This window comes from Anastrepha ludens, chromosome 5 (genome assembly GCF_028408465.1).
Source record: "Anastrepha ludens isolate Willacy chromosome 5, idAnaLude1.1, whole genome shotgun sequence".
In the NCBI taxonomy this organism is placed as follows: domain Eukaryota; kingdom Metazoa; phylum Arthropoda; class Insecta; order Diptera; family Tephritidae; genus Anastrepha; species Anastrepha ludens.
The window spans coordinates 53,530,198-53,540,310 of record NC_071501.1 but is presented as its reverse complement, the minus strand read 5'-3'; positions in this window follow the sequence as shown (position 1 = coordinate 53,540,310).

The following is a 10,113-nucleotide window of genomic DNA, read 5'->3' as shown; positions in this document are numbered from 1 at the left end:
GTGCGAAGCCCACTGGGTAATGCTAGTTTATTATAAAAGGTAATATAGAATATCCCATGCGCATTGCTGCCATCATTTTTTGCAACCTCAGTAAATGTCGCAACGGATTTCCTCGAACTGTTTATTATTAGCAGTCAATTGCGCAATTAAATTAGCTACTCCTTCTCCTTGTCTTTTCTTCATATCGTTAATAATTAAACAAACCAAAAACACCGAAATATTCCACCAAAATAATTTCCATGAATTAACAACAGTATTGACAGCTGATTGTCAATTTTGCAGGTAATATGCCATATGTGAACGGGTAGATTAATTTGGTGCATTTATAGGTGATTAATGCATATGTGAACGTATTATAACTCGCTCAAAACTTATTAATTAATTTCTTAAAATAATTGGTCTTAGGTGGTCTTGTTGAAGCATAGCGAAGAGTAGAGTCCAATTAATTTAAATAAACTAAAAAGAAAATACTTTGATTTTTTGTTTATAATAAAAATACATTATCTATTTTATTTAACAGTATTAATGATAACCAGCACAATTTATGAATTATATTTTTTCTTCTATCTTTAAATTATATCGTCTGATTACTAAACTATTTCTAGTAAATTATTTGCTATTTTATATTTTTTATGGTACTATATAAACTACAAGAATTACATGTAATTCTACTTATTATCTGTTTCATACTTATTTTAATTTCAGGGTACAAGTATTTCAAACTCTGAACCCTTTTCAGCTTGCTAAATAAGAATTCCACAAAAATGACGCCCATGAAATTTTATAATAATAATAACTATAGAACATTGACAATAATATTTCTTTCAGAAATCAAATTATTAATCTTTTTACATGTTATATAAAGTATATAAGTAGATTTTCATGTCGAAATTAGGAAACTTTGACCCAATGTACAGAACAGTGATATCTGGGCGCATTTCTGGTCTAATCAAATAATCAAAATTTGTTGTGTTGTGTAATTATACACAATTTTTTTATTGTGGTTACTACTACTGTGTATATGTACATATATAATTTTTAAACAAGTCATGGAAAAATATCGTTTTTAAATTCATCCTTTAACTTTGAGAAAATGAGAACATTTTCAATAAGTATGTACATATATATGTACCTATGTATGTATAAATAGAGCGAGACTGTTTGGTGCGGTTTATCGGCCGGCGGCATCATTGGGCCGTATTTTTTTCTAAAATAAGGCCGGTCAGGCAGTTATTGTGAATAGTGTTCGCTATCGTGAGATGATAACGAACTTTTTATGGCCCGAATTGGAAGATATGGATGTGGACGATATGTGGTTTCAACAGGACGGTGCCATTTGTCACACAGCTAACGAAACAATGGCTCTTTTGCGCGAAAAATTTGATGGGCGAATAATCTCACGTCGCGGCGATGTCAATTGGCCGCCAAGATCATGTGATTTGACACCGTTGGACTTCTTTCTTTGAGGTTATTTGAAAGAAAAGGTGTACGTCGATAAGCCAGCAAGAATTTAAGAGCTAAAGGATGAGATAATTCGGCACATTAACGGCATAGAACCTCAAATATACCTCAGCGTCATCGAAAATTTGGACTATCGGATGGAGGTGTGCCGTTGATGCCGCGGCGGCCATTTGGCCGATATTTTGTTCCATACGTAATTGACCTATACCAATATTATCATAATAAAGAGAAATGACAATAATTTACTAAAAAATTGTATTTTATTCAAAATCAACACCGGCCCTTGTAACTTAACCACCCTTTACATGACTGACTCTAAAATCAGATGAAACTTTGTCAACTGTTGCCAAACCCATCGTTGTGACATTTACAAAATATTGTGGACTCAATGTGCGAAACCGTAATAGAATTAGACCGTTTTATAAAAGAATAGCAATGCATTATAAATAAGCACCTGGGAAGGCTGGCTGACAATAATAGTAAATTTGGAATTACCGGTTTGCAATTTTATACTTTATTCGTTATTTTATATATAATTTATACGGCATGTTCTCAATATTTCACGTGCATAAATTCAGAGAGCCAAAATAGGAATAACACAGTTTGAAAACAGAATATTAAATAGCCCACTAGTTTTATTTTTTAGTTCATAAATGTGTATGGCGGTCGCCTTAGCCGAATGGTTGGTGCGTGGCTACCATTCGGAGGTGCGTAGGTTCGAATCTCCATGCATGAAACATCAAAATGAAGAAAAAGTTTTTTCTAATAGCGGTCGCCTCTCGGCAGGCCAAACACCTAACAAAAGTGTACTTGCCATTTATTTTTTATTTTATTTTAAAATAAAATCAAGGAATGTAAAAAATTTCGTACAGTTTGAGTCCTGTAATGGCAGCTCTTTTAAATTTTGTATCGATAACTACAGCGGAAGTTTTGGCATCTTCTTAGTACAACGAACAATTTTTCTTTCTGCCTCTGTGCAAATAATACTATTTTCCCTTTTTTGTGATATTTTAATTTAAATAACCGGGACACTATTATTTTCACTTCGAGTAAGAATTTCCATTTCATATGAATAATGTAAGCAACGAAATGCGCAAATCAAACACTTATTTTTGACATTTGTGCACCAAGGTGAATCTATTAAAGGTGGTGTTGGTAAATCAGTTGATTTGTTTTTTTCGCCGTGTCCATATGGCTGTCAGCTCAGAATGAAAAAAAGGGGAATTCATTACACTGTTCGACAGTGATATTATACTTTTATGGAGACCTAGCAAAACTTGTAGGTATAGTAAAACTAAGAAAAATGGAAAAGGAGAAATTTCCAATACACCCCCAAAATCTCATTTTATGGCCAAAAAACCGTTTTTCAGTAGATGGATGTGAACAATCACTCCTAATTTCGTCAATTTCCATCCGATTTCTAACTTTTTTTTTTAGTTCTAAAGAACAAAAACAATCCTTCTTGACAGTGTGTTCATAAATTTTTTTAAATTGAAAACTAACGAGACTGTATTTTTAAGTTTTTGTTTTTTTTTTCTCCATTTTTTCAACTTTGACAACATTTTTACGATATTATCCGATATTGAGGATTGTTTTTAGTACACTATTATTATAGTAAATTTAATAGTCAATTTTGCTGACGCTAAATGGGAATAAGGGCGTGTTTCGAAGCATGAAAATGATAACAAGTGTCATTATAAACACATAATATTTATTGGAGTATAGATATACAGTACAGTGCAGCACTGTACGGTATGGTACGGTGAGGTACGGTGCAGTACACAACGGAACTGGTTCCAAACTTAAAAATGCATTGGAAACGGCTCTTTGGAATTTAGTATGGTACGGTACAGTATAGTACGGTACACTATGGTACAGTACAGTGTAGTTCAGTATAGCGAATAAACCGAAGATAAAAGAAAATTGATTGATTTCTTTTTCAATAGAAATATGAAAAAACTCCCAAGTGTACCTATGTAAGTTCACACTGTACACTGATTAACAAAAGAAGTTCGTTATTATAATTTAACCTCAGTCATAGTGAAAACACAGAAGGCAGTGGACAAATTTTCAACCAAATTTTCTTTTTATTATTCGAAAAATTATTTGAAATACGAGTATAATTTTTTAACTGGTGATTACTAACCAAAATATCTACACGTGGTTGTAAAGTTTGTTTTTACTACTGTACCAAATAATCTGCTGTGTATAAAACAGCAAAGTATTCAAGTGCATAATGACCCTCACGGGCCACAAACAGGTTTGCCCTGTTATCTCCTACTAATCGTGCAAAACGAAAAAAAAACTCAACCAAAAAACTTTTCCGAAGAGTTCCCAGAACTCCCATTTACCAAAAAAGACGATCCCAAATTTGTGGTAATTAAAACTATAGACTCAGAAAAAACTTTCTCAAGCTACTCAATTTTTGCCGTTCACAAAGCTTTGCTTATTATATACAAAGATATAAATAAAATCATACCAAACCCAGATGGAAGTCTGATACTTCTACTTAAAAATGAGACCATTGCAAAAAAATTCTTGGACACGAAAATCTTACCTGGAATATGTGACATCACCGTCAGCTACCACGAAAACCTTAATAGTGTGAAGGGAACAGTATACGCACCTTTCTTGCGCAATGCATCCGAAGACGAGATCGTAGAGGGACTAAAAGAGTACAACGTGACTAATGTATACAAGTTTCAACGTGTAGTCCAAGGGAAATCACAGTACACTGGTGTTGTACTATTAACCTTCGATAGCTTTACTCTTCCAGAAAAAATTAATATAGCATGGATTAACGCATATGTACGCCCTTATTATCCCAGTCCAATGAGGTGCAAAAGCTGCCAGAAGCTCGGTCATACTCAGAAGCAGTGTCGCAACACTCCATCATGTGTCTCATGCAACCTTCCTCCCCATGACCTGGAAGCCTGTATAAGAACATTTTGCGCCAACTGCGCAGGCCAACACGTGGCATCGTCAAACCTATGCCCGAGATACCAGCAAGCTAAGGAAATAATAAAAATTAAAACACAAGAAAAATGCACAATGCGCGACGCTTATAAAATATAGTAATCACGGCATCCTATTCAACCCGTCACTATGTCTTTTGCCAATACGGTAACATAGAAACAATGAAACAACCACCATAGAAAGAAAACTCACCTCAAACATTTCAATAAGTAATACAAATAATCTAAACCAAAAGAGTTCAACAAACAATAACTCAACAGGAAAAACAAAAATAACAGAAACAATCACCAACAATAATTTAATACTAAAAACTTCTAAAGGCAATAACTATTCTTTGGACAATGAAAAAACCAGCACATCAGCAGATTTGATAAACGGTACATGCGTACTCACTCTGCCAACAATACCAACAGCGATACTGTAATCGACAGCACAATGGAAATAGAATCTCTCCCACAACAACAAACAACCATTGATATCAGCAATGTAAATGCTATGGATATTGAAACTCTCAAAACACAACAGCGAACAACACCTCAGTTCTCCGGAGCCTCAATGCCATCATTCAGCAACAGTACCAACTTGAAACGTCAAAGTTTTATTGTTTTGCTTCAATTTGTGAAAAAGAAATGTGCGATAATCGCAATAAGTTTTGTTTCATATGTGGTTTGTTGGTGGATCAAAAGCATCGTTTGAAGTTACAGAATAATAAAGCTCTGGTTGATGGCAACAACGATTTCTTTAAGCTTACATATACTACTTCTGATCGCTGGTATGAACCGGAATTTGCTTGCACTGAGTGTTCATTGAAATTCAAGAGATATATGTAAATCAAAGCGTTGCCCGAAAAGTCGAATTTCCTTATATTCTCCGATGATACGGCATCATCAGCCTTATCATAAACCAGATGACTGTAATTTTTGTAAAACGAACTAATACGGGCATCATTATAAAACTCGAAAGCACATAAAGTATGCTGATATTGCAACTGTTAAGAAACCCGTAGTCTTGGACGATATGATTGACTCAACTGCAGGTCATGAATTGAAGGAAGTTCAACTCATTGCTGGTGATGATCAAATTGATAACAATGAACGTGATGATGAAGAGTCCTTTTCGTCTGGTTCTAAGTCTTCAGAACGACACATTGTATCAAATTCAGATTTTCAGGATCTTTCTCGTAATTTACTTCTATCGGGAAGACAATATGAAACGCTCGCTTCTCGATTTAAACAATGGAATTTAGTCGATGACGACTTCAGAATTACGTATTCTCGGAAAGATGACTATCGAATTTCTCACAGAGAAGTGTTCAAGGTAATACTCGAGAGATGAATCAAGGAGAGCGAGTTGTGAAAGAACTTCTCGTCGCTTATAAAGGATCTGGCCGAAACATTAGCATAGACAGATTTTTTACAACGTTACCTTTGGCTAAAAGTCTTCTTTCTTGGAACCTTACTTTCGTTGGTACATTGAAAAAAAAAACGCGTCTAAAGTTGGTAACGTTACTATACCTCTCCCAGCGCTCGAACGCAAAGAATAGAGTCGTCACGGTTGACAAAATAATGGTAAAAAAGGTCATTCTGAGAAGATTTTAGTGTTAATGAAAGTTTGTTGGTTCTTATAAAATTTGATATTTTGAAAGTGAAAATTTAATTTGTTGCTCCTTTTAAGGTTATGGGGCATCAAGAGTAAAAAAAGGCAACAAAATACTAGAAAGCACTGAAAAAACCATAATGACATTTTTACAAAAAGAGTACCTTATCTTGTTACATTACATTAAATATAGCAAAAAATTCGTTCTCTTAATACAAGAATGTCTCTTATAAAAAACTCATACATTAACTTCTACACACAACACATTTATTAAAAAAACGCATATTTTAAAGACAATTTGTCACGCATACAAAGTTCTTTAAGTAATTCAATAAAAATTTGGTGTTTTATATTCTTTAAATGGGCATTTTAGTGCGTATTTATATCCAAAGCTAGGCAACCTTGCAGTAGCGAGAGAGAGTTTTGACTGCTGAAAGCAGAAGAGCACCAACAACAACTGCAATCACCGGCAGTGGGACCAGATGTTAAAAAAGCAAAGCTAAATAAAACTGAGTGAATTATTGAATTAATTAAAAAAAAATTTATATTAACAAAATTATGAACATTACATTTTAATTAGAACAGGCTAGAAAACTGTCATCACGAGAGTAGTAAAACTCCGAGACTAAATAACAAAAAAATGCTAAATCAAGTTACGAAAGTGGTAATCTGGACATACTGATGCTAATACGATGTCACTCATTGTCAAATTTGTTGAGAGCAAAGTAACGGTACCACGATAGGCACCATCTCATTATTCTTTCCATCATGATATAATATTACAGTTTTACTCTCTTCGCTAACAGTCTCGTCGCTCTAATCACCTATTTGTGGTAACAGTAAATACAACAATATGTATATGCACTGTTTACTTAAGGGTATATAAGGTATATAAGTCAAGACAACTATCGCAGAAAGGCATTCCGTATTTTGTTCTGTACCACCAAGTACATACATATGCGCATACTTTTTGTGCTAGTTGTAAAAACACTAAATGCAATTTTTAACTAAAAAACTTAGTAGTTTTTTTGTGCCTCAATTCAGCACCATGATTGAAATTTGGAGAAAAAGCTCTACAAATTACCACAATAATTTAGATAAGCAAATTATTAATGATAATAAACAAATATATTGTTACAATAGCGAAGTTTCGCGAACCGGCTGGCAACAATAGCGAACGAGAGACCGAAACAAAAACATGAATTAGCCTTGACGGCGACAGCAGATAGCGAGACAGCGCACGCTTTCTGGGTCTACCGCTAGATGAGTTAGACGGAGATGACACATCACTAGTAAGCTGCTGCTACAACAGAACTCGCCAGAAGATACGAGCTGCGAAATCTAGATATTACGATAGTTATTAAGCAAAAGTATATAAACAGAGGTGCACGCGCATAGGGTATTCAGTTTAATGTTGAGCCTGTAACAAAAAGTAATAGAGGGATTCAGTCTTAAGGTGAATGTATACATGTAAAGTAAAGTGTTGGAATTAAGTAAAGCAAGTATGCTGCCATTAATTTGTGACTTTTATTAAAAATCTAGTGACCGAACTCAGAGGATTTATTAAAAGAGATTTATTTGAATTTTAACGTAAGAAAATTCGTAACAATATTATAAATAATGCTTTAAACTCACAGAGTAAACTCACGGAATTGCCTGCCAAGGAGCGACCGGTAGTAGAAAAAACTGTTTCTATCATTTGGTGTTTTGTGCCCGGGGTTTCAAATCCATGCACTTCCGAATGGTAGTCACGCAACAACTCATTCGGCTACGGGGACCGGTGAAAGTAACTAACGAAATATTAAACAAGATCATGCGGTAATGCACACAACAAAAAAACCTTGTCAAAATAAGAAATTTTTAATATAAAATACGCCATTCAATGAGCTAGGCTGGGAATTCCAAACTCTGTGAAGTTAAATAAAAAGGAAATTTAAGTGTCTATTCAAGAACTATGGTAAATAAATAAAATATGTCAGTAAGAGGCTGTAGAATTTACCGAAGTTGTTGTATTAAGTAATTCAACAACACTTTTATATATTTTAAAGGTACCCTTAATCACAAAATAAGTTTGTAATAATTGTATTCTAGAAGGAGGAGTAAAAAATAATGTAACAATACATTCAAAATTTAACAATGCACTTAAAAATAAAGAAGTCAAAATTTGTATTGTATTTTCAGGCAAAACCAATTGTTAGATTTAAGAAATGATTTTTGTAAACCTTACCTAATGAATGACAAACATTCAGCATAACTAATAACTAAATAACCAATATAATAAAAATAAACTGTGAGGTTAATTGTTGTCTTCGCTTAATAAGCTACGTAAGTGCGTAATATTTAGGGCAGATACTATTTAGTTGTAGGCAAAATGAAATTGTTAAATTTACCAATACTAATTTTAATTCAAATTATCTATGCGGAGGAAGAAGTCTGTTACAGACGGTATGTTTGCGAAGGAGAAGGACTGCATCCCGGGCGCATAATCCAATGTTTGGGTCCAAAATATGAAGTTGGTTTAATAATTACCTAAACTTTTGAAAGAGAACTCCAAAAAGTTATCCAGGGATTACCATCCGGTAAGACTTATTGGTCTGCTGGGGTCAAAACTGGAGTTACAAACTAATCCTATATTTAATGGGCATGAAACTCGCGTGTTATGAACATCAAACGCAGACAACGTAACAGACGTCTCAAAACTCCTTTTACTCGAGGCACTCGGTGAGCTACGCTTAAATAACATCGTTGAAATTTAGCTACTGCAAGTAGAAATGTTAGTGAATCGTGCTTCCGCAGGAATCACAGTTGTTATGGTAATTATCCTTTTGATCGGTGCAAAAAATCGTTTTGACCGAAAGTCACAACCAGTAAACCCGGATGAGAAATCAGCAGAATCCGCTAATCGTGATAGCCAGCCCCAACGAAGCCACCGTACAATTCTCTACAACTGAAACAAGAATTTTCCAAGTAAGTTTTTCAGGCGCTTGAGGACAATCATTTTAAGGTGAGAGGATTTAACGAAGCTAACATCCAAAACTCCTAAAATTCTTTCTCACGCTAATGCACTGAAATTGCTGACTACATGTCTGGACACCCGACATCCCCAACCAAGGCCAAGGCATCTCACCTGCAAGTTCAACGTGATAGCGCGGCCTTTTCAGGCAAAGAATTAAGTAAAACAAAAAATTATAATGAGTCCTAACTTGAAATTTAATAAAGCAACACGCTTGCTGTCGTAATAAAATATTTTTTTTAATAAACTTAACTTCAGTTGGTTTAACTTATGTATCTATATGACGATTTAATAAAACTCATCCATACTTTTTACACGTATTGCTCATAACCTCATTTAGAGCACTTTTTATTAATTAAGACTAAATTTCTGTCCGTCCGTCTGATGTTACAAGCTATAAACTCCCATTATCTGTGAGTTTATTTCATCAATACGAATGTAGGCAAGGATAATAGATTACAAGGTTTGGCTATAAGAATCAAAATTGCAGGAGCAACTTCGGCTGCCTGGTTATCGGGGGTTCGGGAGAAGAATTCCAATCACTCGTAGTTCAGACGGCAACGAGAGTAATATGATTAAAGGCTGCGTTGATTTTTTTCCTGTATCATCTACACAATTTCAGTTCTGTCGTAAACAAACCGTTGTCACAGGGTCAGTATGTCAGTAAATTAGCTGATTCCTTCAAAACCGCTGAGAGCTAGTTAACAGTCTGATGTTGGCCACACCTTCCTTACTGGTTTATTTTATTTTTTTTTTACAGGAGCGATTATGAGTGGGAGCTCAGAAAAGCCTTTAAGGTGGGTAATAACCCATATCACAAGGCGAAAAAAAAACAAAGAAAAACTCAAATTTAATTTAAATTAGTATAATTAATTATGTAGTACGAAAATGTGCCCTTTAATATGGTAACGTGCTTTTAAAATCAAAAATGTGCATTTCACTTTAGTAATGTCTTTTAAAATGGATTTCTATATTTTTTATCAGACACTCAATTTTGAGTCTCACTAATTGCTCAGTAGTGAAATTTTTCTCTTATGTATTTCACCCATTTCATTCATTGTGTAGTT